Genomic DNA, 13,908 nt, shown 5'->3' on the forward strand with positions numbered 1-13,908 from the left:
TAACACCGTGCGCATGGGTGCTGAGCAATCTGGACCAGTTCAGAAGGCACTAAGATGGAAGGAGATGTAAAGCAGCTGTTAACATCAAAAGCTTTCAGAAAAAAAGCTGTGGCTTGCTTAAATGAGTAAAAGTGATTAGTAGTTGGGTTGGTTATGCAACCGTTTTGGGTATGCAGTTTTATAACCATGTTTATTATAAATATTTTGCAGTTACTAAATACTGTGCGTTATATAAAAGTGAATTGTATAGTCATTTAAAAATGTTTAGCTTAAGTGTTAAATAAAATTGAAACACTCAGGTTTGGTATTATGTGTGATCAGAGATTAATTTCTAAACATCATGGAGAAAATTTACTGATGAAAAATACAGTAATGAGAACTGCTATGCAGGGTCAGACTTAACAATTTATGTGACTCAGCAGCATCAAGGGACATTTTATGGGATTGAATGCTTGTATCTAGTTATATCAACCTTAAAAGATTAGGTATGTAGCTGTAAGGTAATATCGGTTGGTTTAGCTAAGTGATTCTTCATACTGTTTCATATTTTGGTACTGAGAGTAGTGAGATCCACACTTTACTATTCACTGTGAGAAATAGAATTCTTTATTAATTTGTCTTTTAAGATTGCCTCAGCTTTACATTTCTACATTGCAAGATTTGGTGAGTACGTATGTACATGTGTACTTTATTTGTATCTCTCAATTTTATTGATTTTGTTACTTGTTGTGTTTCAAGTTTGAAAAATCACATCTTTGAATTCAAGCTCTGCCAATTATGGTGTAACCTTGGACGGCATAGTTCAACTCTGAGCCTCAGTTTCCTCATTTCTCTAATGGAGACTTATTGTCTTAAAAGGGTGTTGTGGGGAATAAAACATTGAACAAAGATAAGGAACCTCCCAGCATAGTGCCTGAGATAGAGTAAAATAGCAGTTACTGTTAATAGGATTCATGCTTTAGATAGTCAATGAATAGAAGTTATTTTTAAGAGAATATACAGATTTTAATATTCATTCGACAAGTACTTATGGCATTCCTGTGATGTGCCAGGTATTATCTGAGGTCAGTAAACCAAAAATAGACCCCTGCCCTTGTTGGGCATACAGGGCTTAGAGGACTTGTATTCTAGTTCTATTAATGTTCTTACATTTAAGTTTCAAAATCTATATTGGGTCAAATAACTTTTCAGAACAAGACTATGAAAAGGGTTTGTGACAACTCCTAAAATTTCAAGGTATGGGTACCTTGGCTAAGTGAAATCTTATCAGTTTGTTAAGATGCACTATCCTTGTTCACTGTTGGCAAACCTACTCTTAGGCCCTTTAAATGAACTCTGACCCATCAGGACACAAATTCAATTACCCTTCTAGTTTCTCGTATTCACCAAGACGTCCCTCCTGCTGCCCATTCTGAGCTTACTTTTGTCTTCTCTGACTGATGGCTTTGTACTTCAGCTTCTGAGGCCTGCCTCCATTTGCCCTAAGTGATTGCAAAAAGGCTGGTTTACTTTCTTGCTGGCTGGGGAAAAATATTGAAGTATGAGTCTTTTTCCATAGAACTTTAACTCTTAATTTTCGGATCCATTTATTTGACACTCAAATTTATTTATTGAGTGCTCCCAGGAAATAATGTTATGCATTGGAAAACGGTGGCTCACGTTTGGATGAAAGGACTCTGTTGCCTTGTCTTGCTATTTAAGTTTACATGTGTAGAGATGTCACAGTCAAAGTAATTTTCGGAGGAGGTCTTGCTCATTTTGTACAAAACGTTTTGGGAATTCTTTTGAAATTGTTTTAATAATTGCAGGATGTTCTTTTGGGAAGATCCTAAGTGTGGATAAATCTTCATTCCTTGATTAGATTTTGTGGAATAGAAAAATAAATGTAAGATCAACTTTGGGGAATAAATGAAGCAGTACAACTCCTGGTTTAGAAATGAAGTTTGACTGTAAACTAATAAAAGTTTTTGTTTTTTTTTAAAAATTACTTTGTTTTTGGTGAAACTGACTCTGAGGGAAACTGCAGAAGAGGAGATTATAAAATATTTTGATAGTGATGTCAGAGCTGAGTTTAGAGCTTATACTATCCATCTCCCAGATGAGTACAGTTGGGTATAAAAGTTATGGTATCCGAAAAGTTTCTCATTAGCGTGTAGCTATACTTCCTATCAGGCTCATCAGCACAGCTAGATTTAAAATTCCTTGAGGAAGGGCAAGCCATAGTATTTTTTATTTCTTAGGTGCAGCATAGTGGAGAAACTAAAATACTTACTCTCTGATCAGAAGACTGAAATTATTCTTTCATTTAAAAAGTATTTAGTGAACGTGCTGCCTTTGAGCAGTGCCTGAGTGTGGCGCTGGGGTTAAGCTGCTGCACCAGAGCACGTGATTATGCATAACTGGGGCCTTCAGCTCCCTGTGGGGTTTGGGGGGCCCTTTAAACCACAGTGACATGAGTGACATGGCAGATTTAAAAAAAAAAAGTAGTGAGTGCCTTTTATGTATTTTGTTTATAAGAATAGGGACAGTTCCAGTCTTAATGTTTTTTCAGCATTTAACTCAATGCCTGGCACATATTCTGCACTCGGTTTTTTTTTTTTTTTTTGATTAAGTAAATACACCAGTTGCGTGGTCAAGTTGCTGGTAAGGCAAATAGGGTTCATCTCACTTGCCAGTTCCCATCTTTTGTAGTAGTGACTCTCTGGAGTGCTATGTTGAGAAGGATTATAGAAGGAATTGAAATGATTTTAATTAGCATTGTAAATAAAAAGTAGCTATTATATTGATTCAGCATATTATTTTTTTCCTTGATAACTTTGGCAAAGAAAGAAGTGGAAACATTTCTAGGAATTATAACACCAGGTCTTTAGTCAAAGACTTATAAATTGTATGTAATATATTTAATTTGTAAACATTATGTTGTTTGAGCAGAGCAAGGAGAAACTGCATGATTTAAAATCGGGAAAGGTGTGTGTCAGGGTTGTGTCCTTTCACCATATTTATACAGTATGTATGCTGAGCAAATAATTGGAGAAGCTGGACTATGAAGAAGAATGTGGCATCAGAATTGGAGGAAGACTCATTAACAGTCTGTGATATTGCAGATGACACAACCTTGCTTGCTGAAAGGGAAGGGGCCTTGAAGTACTTACTGATGAAGATAAACGACTACGGCTTTCAGTTTGGATTACACATCAGCATAAAGAAAACAAAAATCCTCACAACTGGACCAGTAAGCAACATCATGATAAATGGAGAAAAGATTGAAGTTGTCAAGGATTTCATTTCACTTGGATCCACAGTCAACACCCATGCAAGCAGCAGTAAAAAAAAAACGATGTCTTGCACTGGGCAAATCTGCTGCAAAAGACTTCTTTAAAGTGTTAAAAAACAAAGATGTCACCTTGAGGACTAAGATGCGCCTGACCCAAGCCATGGTGTTTTCAATCGCCTCATATGCATGCAAAAGCTGGACAGTGAATAAGGAAGATCCAAGAAGAATTGATACCTTTGAATTATGGTGTTGGCAAAGAATATTGAATATACCATGAACTGCCAGAAGAACCAACCAGTCTGCCTTGGAAGAAGTATAGCCAGAATGCTGCTTAGAAGCAAGGATGGCAAAACTTCCTCTTACATACTTTGGACATGTTATCAGGAGGGACCAGTCCCTGGAGAAGGACATCATGCTTGGTAAAGTAGAGGGTCAGTGAAAAAAGAGGAAGACCCTCAACGAGATGGATTGACACAGTGGCTGCAACAGTGGGCTCAAGCATAGCAACGATTGTGAGGATGGCACAGGATCAGGCATTGTTCTGTTCTTTTGTACATAGGGTCGCTGTTAATCCCTCTTATTTTGACTCGGGCATGTGCTGTAGAGAGAAATCACAGAATCACACAGGTAAGTTCTTTTAGAAAGTCACTTTACTCATAGGCCTACAGTGCTTCTTGAAATTCCTTTCTCTTTTTCTTCACTTTTCATGGTAGTGGCTATTTTAATCTCATGTTTTCTTGACTACTTATTAGCCCTCTGCTCACTCTTAGCAGATTATCTCACCTACTTCATAGACAGCATAGGAACAATGCCTTAATTATTGACCCCTAGTTACAACTGAACAAGGATCCCAGGTGGCACAGTGGTTAAAAGCTCTACTGCTAACCGAAAGGTTGGCAGTTCAAACCCACCAGCTGCTCTGTGGGAGAAAGATGTGGCAGTCCACTTCTGTAAAGATTTACAGCCTTGGAAACCCTATGGGGCGCTTCTACTCTGTCCTATAGGGTCAGTATGAGTCAGAATCAAGCTGCGGCAATGGGTTTAGCTAAAAGTGTAAATAAATTGCGCTCATCTTTCCTCCAACTTCAGTGGTAGCAGAATTTCCAGTCTGAGGCTAATTTTTTTTGCCTGTGCTCTGGGTCCTACCTTCTTTCTAATCTGTGGGACACAATTGTAGCAATTGTCTATCTTTATCTTTGATTTCTCTTTCTTTATTGATTCCTGCCCATGGTACTTTAAACATACTCAGCTTCCATTCTTTAAAAAAGAAAAAAGCTCTTCCACCTCCTCCTACCATAAGCATCGAAGTTTTTTGCCACTCTTCTCAACTTCCCCTCTCCTTTAGTTTTCAGCTAACTGAAATTTTATTTCTACTATCATTCCATTGATACTGCTCTCCAAGGTAATCGGTGACTTTGCCACTAAATCTAATAGATAGTTTTTAGTCCTTACCTTTTAGCAGTATTTCACATTATCAACAACTCTACCTGTGATATCACAAACTTATGTTTTGCCTACTTATTTTTCTCCTACCAATTTGATTGTTCTTTCTTAGTTTTAGCATCCTCTCCCCTTTCATTTATTTATTGTTTATTCTTCCTCTATAATCCTATCCCTTTGGATGACTTAAATTACCATCTACTTTTACTTGCAAATCAATCTCTCTGTCCTAGATCTTCTGAGATTCAGATATGTCTGTCTGCTTAACATTTGCTCTTGGATATTGCACAGACACTTCATATTAAAAATATTGAACTCTGAAATCTTTCCTTCAGATCTGCTCTTCCTTTGTGCATTCATTCATTAGTTCATTTAATACTTGAGCACCTCCTGTACACCATACATTGAGCTAGGTACTGATAGATATTGAGGAACCAAATAAAGTCACTGCCCTAACAGCCTAGAGGGGGTGATAGACACACCTGTAAACTTAAATACATAATCACAAATAGGGTTTGAAAAACAACCAGGGGACCTAACTTAAATTGGGGGTTGGAGGTAATCATTGAAGGTGTGTTTGCTAAAATGCTATTTGAGACCTGAAAGGTAAAGAGTAGGGGAAGGACCATTAAGATAAAACTATTGGTCTCTACTCATCCGAAGCCAAAAAGAAAGAAGGAAACCAAAGACTCAAAAGAAGAAACTAGTCTACAGGAGAGATAGTCTACACAAACCATAGCCCACCTACTCTGAGACCAGAAGAACTAGATGGTGCCTGGCTACCGCTACTGACTGTTGATCAGGGCAACAGTAGATGGACCCTGATAGAATGGGAGAAAAATGTGGAACAGAACCTCAAATTCTTAAAAAATCTAGACTGGACCAGTTGAGACTGGAGGACTTCCCAAGACTGTTGCCCTGAGATACTCTTTAAACCTTGAATTGAAACTAGCCCCTGAAATCACCTTTTAGCTAAATAACAGATTCACTTACAAAATAAAGAATATCAGCCTTGAGTACTGTGCTCCTTTAAAAAATCATCTATATGAGGCCAAATGGTCAAAAATTAGACTTTAAAACAAATATAAGAATGTAAAAGGGTAGGGAAACTAGATTAATGGAAGTGGAACAACCAGAACAGAAATACTGAGAATATTCATGCATTGTGAAGAATGTAACCAATGTTACTGAACAGTTTTTGTAAAAATTGAATGGGAACCTAAACCTCCACTGAAAACAAAATATTAAAAAAAATAGGGCAAGGAAACTAAAATTATGGACAGAAGGAACATCATACGTGAGACTCTAAGGTGGCCAAGATCTTGACATTTTTCAGAATTGAAAGCTATATAACCTTAAGGGTTGTGAGTGAGGGGGAAAGTGATGTGAGAAGATGACGATGGGGTACCCGTTATCGTCGAGTTGATTCTGACTCATAGCGACCCGATAGGATAGAGTGGCTGGTGGGTTCGAACTGCCAACCTTTTGGTGAGCAGCCAAGCTCTTAACCATTGCGCCACCAGGGCTCCTTTTTAGGATGATAACACAAGTAATTTAAGGTTATGAAAGTAAATATAATGAGAATTGAGGCATGTTTCCCTTGAATCTCTAAAGTGAGATACCATGGCCTTTATTTCAGCTACCTATGCTAGAAATCTGAAAGGTCAGTCGTTCGAACCCACCAGTGGCTCTGTGGGAGAAGAGACCTGGTGATCTGCTCCCTTAAAGATTTACAGCCTAGGAAACCTTATGGGGCAGTTTTGCTCTGTCCTGTAAGGTCTCTCTGAGTTGAAATCAACTTGATAGCACACAACAACACGCTAGAAATAAACCTGGGAATCATCCGTGACTATCTTTTTCTTTACTGTAGCCCTTAATTTTACAAGTCTTAACTGATCTAAAAATTTTAACTTTTCTTATGTTGTCTACCTCTTCCATCTACCTCCAGCTTCACCTCTTAATAACTTTTAATTGTTTTCCTGACTATGCTCAAGTCATATTTAGCTACTCATATTTGTATGCCCCTGTAATGGTTCTTGGATGGCACAGTTTGTGCTTGACTACTAACTGAAAGGTTGGAGGTTCAAATCCACCCAGTGCGTGCCATATACGGAAGGCCTGGCAATCTACTTTCATAAGGTTACAGCCATTGAAAACACGGAGCACAGTTCTACTCTGGATCACATGGGATGCATGAGTTGGAATCGACAACAATAGTTTCGGGTTTGTTTTTTTTTTTTTTTTAAATCCTCCCTATACTTGAGTTTTTCAGATAGCCTCCAGCCTTTACATCCATAGCTGTTCTCTCAAGAATACTTTTCCCTTCCTTCTACCCTTTATCCCTCCAATTTCTATTTTGGTTTGGATAGTTTTTACTCAGGAGCTCCGCTTAAGTGTGCCTATGACTTCCTCAGCTAACTCTTAAAATAGTTGTAGTCTCTTCAAGAACCTCTCTACCTCTGGTTCACTCTTCTAGGTTGCATCTGTTTGAGGTCCCAACCCAAATCAAGGGAGGTTCACCTGATCTGTGCCCCTTCCAACGCCTCTGGTTGGCTCTGGATTTCAATCTCTCTGCCCCTATCCTTGAGAGGCTGTCAAAAGCACCTCTCAGCCACTTCTCCCAGAATTGGCAAATGCAGGGCTCACCTCTCCTGATCTCTGTATTTCACTGGCTTTTGGCCTGGTAAGTCTTCCATGTTCTGGAAGTTCTTCAGTACCATCAAGTAGATGTTCTTTATATTTCGTTTCACTTCTCTAGTGCTCAGCAGAAATGTTGGTCTGTCTGACTTGTTCCACCATTACCAGAAGCAGAACCCTCTAGCATGCACTTTTCATTATATAACTATATGATTTGATTTTTCCAGATTTTCACATTTAACCTGCGTTCAAATCTGTAGAGTAAATGAATAGTTCTCTATATAAAGAGAGTGGAGAATTCAATCCAAATTCTATTTTTTTTTAAACTTTACATACATAAAAGTGCACCGGTCATAAGTCTATGGCTCAATGAATTCTCACAAGTTAATACACCCATGTAACCAGCACCCAGATCAAGAAACAACATTATCAAGACCCAAGAAGCACTTGTGAGGCATTCCAGTCACTAACTCCCTAAGGATAACGTCTATCCTGACTCCCAACAGGATAAATTATTTTTGCCTATTTGAACTTTATATAAATGGAATAATACAGAATATACTAATAACTCTGGCTTCCTTAGCTGAGTATTATGTATATGAGATTTATCTATATGGTAGCTCAAGTTTTTTCTTAATAGATTTATTATAGGGTGAGGAAATCTAGAGGAAAATACAGCTCAGTAGTAGGCAGGTGTTTAGGATGTGAGGAATTCCAGGCTTAGTTTCAACATATACAAGGAATGTGAAAGGGGTCTGGAAGAATGTTCAGGAGAATATTTTTGGAAACTACACATAGCTACTTAGCATGTTAACTCCTCTCTGCTAGTTTGTGACATTGGCTGCTGCTGTTCTGTTTTTTGTTTTTTTTTAAAATGTAAAAAACATAACATTTGCCAATTTAATGTCGTTCATGTGTGCAATTTAGTGACATCAGTTTACATTAATGTGCAACCATCACCAGTATCTATTGCCAAATTTTCCATCACCATAAACAGAAACTCAGTGCATCCTAAACAATGACTGTCCCTTTTCCCCTCCCTCTTGCCCCTGGTAACCACTAATAAATTTTTATCTTTATATATTTGCCTATTCTACCTATTTCATATGTATGAGATCATACAAAATTTGTCCCTTCGTGATTGACTTATTTCACTCAGGATAGTATTTTCAAGGTTCATCCATGTTGTAGCATTTATCAGGACTTCATTTCTCCTTATGGCTGAATAATACTCCATTGTATGTATATACCGCATTTTTATCTATTCATCTGTGGATGGTCATTTAGGTTGTTTTCGCCTTTTGGCAGTTGTGAACAGTGCTATAATGAACATGGGTTACATACTTCTGCTTGCATCACAACTTTCAAGTCTCTTGGGTATATTTGTAGGAATTGCTGGGTCATGTGGTAGTTCTGTGTTTAACTTTTTGTGGAATTGCCGAACTTTTCCATTGCAGCTGTACCATTTTGCATTCCCACCAGCAATGGATAAGGGTTCCAATTTGTCCACATTCTCTTCTTTTTTAAAAAATAGCTTTATTGAGATATAATTCACATACCAGACAATTCAACAGCATTGACTTTTTAAAGTTGTAAATGTGGGCACTGGGGCTCAAGAGGCTGGGGTTTTTCTCAAGGTAGCTACTGACTTCTAGAAAAGATGGAGAGCCTTTACAACCACCATTAGGCCCTAAATGAGACATGCCCTACCTCACCCCTACGCTTAGAAGAGTCAGGTCACAGTAAATAGAAGCATAGAGATTCTCAAGTACAAGAATGATCAGACTACCAAGAATCAAATACTTGAGGAAAATCAATACCATGAAAAAAGAAACACTAAATTCAAGAAATAGAAGAATATCGAAAAATCAGAGTTAATATAGCAAGCAGAAAAAAATATATATTCTCATAGATTTGAGAATATTGCATTCTTGACTATGGAACATCTTGGAGGTTAAAAATATGATTGTTAAGAACTCAATAGTTGGGCTAAATAATAGAATGACACAGCCAAAGAGCAAATCAGCTTTAAGACTAGGCTGTGAAATTCTTTGAGAACATAGAGAAAAAGGTCAAGGAATTAGAAATAGTGAGAAAATAGGTCACATTCCTGAAGATATATTCAGGAATGCCATATCTGTCTAATAGGAATTCCAGAAAGAATAGAGAAAATGGAAGGGAGGGAATAAACGAATCAAAGAAGAAGATTTTCCCAAGAGTTAGACAAAAAACCTCAAATCAGACAATCCATTAAGTGTAAGTGGAATAATTATAAGAGGCCTACACTAAATATATTAGGGTAGAATTTGAGAAGACAAGATAAAGGGAAAATTCTAAAAAGAGGTTGTCTACAAAGAAATAATCAGATCTCTTATTGTAACACAATCTTTGAAGACAATGAAACAACACTTTCAAAGTTAGGAGGGAAAATTATTTTAAACCGATTAGAATACTATGCCTAGCAAAGAAGCATTAAAATGGGAGGGCAAAACAATGATGGTTTTAGATGTGCAAGGCCTCAAAATTTACAGATTGAGGTATTTCAGGTGGATTGTGGGTTGTGGAAAATGATTCTGTTCTTCCTTATCAATGCAGAGATTAAAAAAAATTATGATTTGATTAAGGATACAAAATGTTGTTACAAATGAGGTAGTTGCAAAGGGTGGATAAGATGCAGCATATCTTAATGCACCTTTCACGGCCCTCAGGCTCTTAATGGGGTGTGCAGTTTCTGGAGATGATGTCCAGGCAGAGAAAGGCCCTGTTGGATCCGGGGACACTCAAGTCTTGATATGCTTTTGCCCTTTTATAATTGGTGCTGAGGTCATCCTTCAGAAATAACTTAATGCTTGTCTTTAGTGGGAATAAATACTAGACTTTCTTGAGTCTTAAACCAAAAGAGACATCGAGTTGGATGGGTTTACCAGGAACATTAACAAGGACACATCTTCTTTTGGGAAGAGAAAGCAGTGTCCAGTGTTCTGAGCCACAACCCTTGTTTCACAGAAATATATTTTTTCCACAGTTCTCATCCTTGAACTCCTATCTGAGAGGCTCTCATACTGAGTTTGATTTGAAGACTATCTTAAACCCATTTCTCCAGTTTTCCTCTATTAAATAATCGTTAGAGACTTTATTTTTTCAAAAATGAATCCAAGGAAGAGAAAGAGATGGGTAGATTAAATAGTGGTGAAAGAGATCAGTCAACCTAAATAGTTAACTCTAAGTAATTGTTGATGTAGTAAGTGAAACAATTTAAAAATCTGAAACTGGACACTAAGATGATCCCCTCAGGTGTTAGGATGTGTGTTGGGAGTAATAATGGATGGTGGCAGCAGGGAAGGCTCTAGATATTGATACTGATAGAGATACTCTAGGCCATGATGGTAATGTTTAAGTGCAGTGTATTCCTTCAAAATATAAGGATAACTATAAGAAGAATAGAATTAGGCTATGTAATTATTAAACCACTAGAGGAATAAATGGAAAAGAAAATGAAACTAAAAACAATACAAAACAATAAAGAATGATAAGTTGGAAAAATAAACTTTAATAAAAGAAAAATTTCTTCACTGTCACTCCTATCTAATATACAATTTGTATTGAAAATCATCCATTAAACCAATTGTTGTGGCTGCTTGGAATTTTAATTTGAAGCAGATTTTAGAAATTTAAATGTTCGATGTAAGACTTGCTATTTGACTCAGGGCTTCTCAAATATTGATATTTCACAATTTTATAACACACAAATTTGTACAGACCAGAATTTCAATCCCAGACCTGACAATTCTCAGTTTTGTGAGTTTGGGCAAATTACTTCACTTCTTCCTGAATTTAAATTCACAGAGTTGATCTGAGGATTAAAAGATAGAATATAAATAAGGCACGTATTAGATGCACAGGTTAGATCTCTTCTCCTTATTGGGAGCAGTACATTTTTCTATTCCCAGGTTCAGGAAAACTTAGAACTTCGATACAATATCCAGTTCCAAATTCAAAGTAAGCATTTTTTTTCATTATAAAAACAGTATATTAATACCTTTTGTTGTAAAAGATTAAAATTATGCAGAGATACTGTGGTGCAGTGAATTACTTAATATGGCCCTTCTAGCCGTAGTCTTTGTAACTCCCACCAAATGACTGGGTGGGACTATGCAAATGAGGTGTATGTGGCCCACCAAGGGGATTGGATAGCTTGCCAATAAAGTAAATAAGGTGCATGGCACCCTTATGGGGTGGTACCATGCAAATAAGGTGTATGGAACCCTAATGAGGGGATTGGTCACCTGTGCCATCATGCTAGGCTTAAAATGAGCTATCCGAGCGGCAAGAAGGGAGGATCTCACCACCAAGACAGAAGAGCCAGTAGTGGAGCACATCCTTTGGACCTAGGATTCCTGCACTGAGAATCTCCTAGATCCAGCAGATGGGGCTGTAATGCTAGAGACAGTAGCTGGCAAGAAGCAACAGCAGAGAAACAGTGGCAGCAGAGGCAGCAAAACCAGGAGATCAGCAGGAGATGGCACAGTGGACTTCCTGGCCCACAGAGCGAGAAAGCTGAGCACCTTCAGGCAGGAGACTTGCTGGTGGGGTGGGGTGCCTCAGTCACTTGCTGGAGTTAGGTTCGCTGATCCACGGAACAAGAGAGCTGAGCGCCTTTGGACAGGAGGCTTGCTGGTGGAGTGGGGTGCCTCCAGGCACTTGGCTGCGGAGCTAGGCTCATTGACCATGGAGCGAGAGAGCTGAATGCCTTCAGGCCAAGGCTTACTGGCAGAGTAGGGTGACTCTGAGCGCTTATCGGCCGTGCTAAAAGAACTTTGTAACACTTGCCCAAGCAGGGCAGAGGCTGAGGTGCCAGAGAGAGGCGTGCCTGCGGGCATGGTTGAGAAGAGGCCATCCTGACCAAAGAACTATATCCTGAGTGCTCCTGAACCTGAACTGTAACCTGTTACTTCCCTAATAAACCCCATAATTGTGTGTATTGTGTGTAAGTTCTGTGTGGCCACTGCAACAATTATCGAACTCAGTAGAGAAGTAGAGAATTGCCATGGGAGGGACCGCTGATGTAAGAATTGATAAAAAGGTTGGAGAATGGAGGCATGTCTGACCTCTGCCTCATAGGAATCAGCCTTCGGCTGTTGATCTTGATTCTCCTTCCCCCTTGTGAAGTTAGAGGAGGTCAGACGCCTCCCCTATCGTCATTTTTTTTTTTAAATTGTGCTTTAAGTGAAAGTTTACAGTTCAAGTCAGTTTCTCATACAAAAATTTATACACACATTGCTGTGTGACCCTAGCTGCTCTCCCTATAAAGTGACAGCACACTCCTCCTTCCCACCGGATTTCTCATGTCCATTCAACCAGCTCCTGTCCCTTTTTGCTTTCTCATCTTGCCTCTGCACAGGAGCTGCCCATTTAGTCTCATGGATCTACTTGAGCTAAGAAGCATACTCTTCACGAGTATCATTTTATGTTCCATAGTCCAGCCTAATCTTTGTCTGAAGGGTTGGCTTCGGGAATGGTTTCAGTTCTGGGCTAACGGAGAGTCCAGGGGCCATGTTTTCTGGGGTCCCTCCAGTCTCAGTCAGACCATTAAGTGGGACTCTGTTGTGTTCCCTGTCAGGGCGGTCGTTGGTGGTAGCCAGACACCATCTAGTTCTTCTGGTTTCAGGTTGATGGAATCTCTAGTTTATGTGGCCCTTTCTGTCTCTTGAGCTGATATTTTGTTTGTGTCTTTGGTGTTCTTCATTCTTCTTTGCTCCAGGTGGGTTGGGACCAATTGATGTATCTTAGATGGCTGCTCGCTAGCTTTTAAGACCCTAGATGCCACTCACCAAAGGGGGATGCAGAACATTTTCTTAATAAACCTTGTTATGCCAGTTAACCTAGATGGCCCCTGAAACCATGGTCCCCAGACCCCCACCCCTGCTACTCTGTCCCTTGAAGTGTATGGTTGTGTTTAGGAAACGTCTTAGCTTTTGGTTTAGTCCAGTTGTGCTGACTTCCTCTGTATTGTGTGTTGTCTTTCCCTTCACCTAACATAGTTCTTATCTAATATCTAGTTAGTGAATCCCTGTCTCCCTCCCTCCCCACCCTCGTAACTATCAAAGGATCTTCTGTGTTTAAACCATTTCTAGAGTTCTTATAGTAGTGGTCTCATACAGTATTTGCCCTTTTATGACTGACTAATTTCACTCAGCATAACGCCTTCCAGGTTCACCCATGTTATGTTTCTCAGATTCATCATTGTTCTTTATCTTTGCATAGTATTCCATTGTGTGAATATACCATAATTTGTTTATCCATTCATCAGTTGATGGGCGCCTAGGTTGTTCCACCTTTTTGCAATTGTGAACAGTGCTGCAATGAACATGGATGTGCATATATCAATTTGCCCTATCATGTCATTTTTACAGATACATAGTGAAAAAACATGAAGAGCTCCTTCCCCTATTCCTTGTCTCACTTCCTTCTTCAGATTTAGGGCCATCTTAGAGCCTTTGCATGTAGTCTTCTCTCTGGAAGACCTTTCTCCACCCTTCACCCCCACTCCACAGTGA

The 13,908-nt window shown here is 38.8% G+C and overlaps 1 non-coding gene across 1 annotated transcript; it reads left to right on the forward strand.

The window, feature by feature from the left end:
- The first annotated feature begins 2,325 nt into the window (after positions 1-2,325).
- LOC111820667 (small nucleolar RNA SNORA76) lies at positions 2,326-2,456 on the forward strand. The gene has a single exon (XR_002824196.1). It is a non-coding gene; the product is annotated as a small nucleolar RNA SNORA76 (small nucleolar RNA).
- The last annotated feature ends 11,452 nt before the right edge of the window (positions 2,457-13,908 follow it).

This window comes from Trichechus manatus, unplaced genomic scaffold, assembly GCF_000243295.1.
Source record: "Trichechus manatus latirostris isolate Lorelei unplaced genomic scaffold, TriManLat1.0 scaffold00045, whole genome shotgun sequence".
Taxonomy (NCBI): domain Eukaryota; kingdom Metazoa; phylum Chordata; class Mammalia; order Sirenia; family Trichechidae; genus Trichechus; species Trichechus manatus.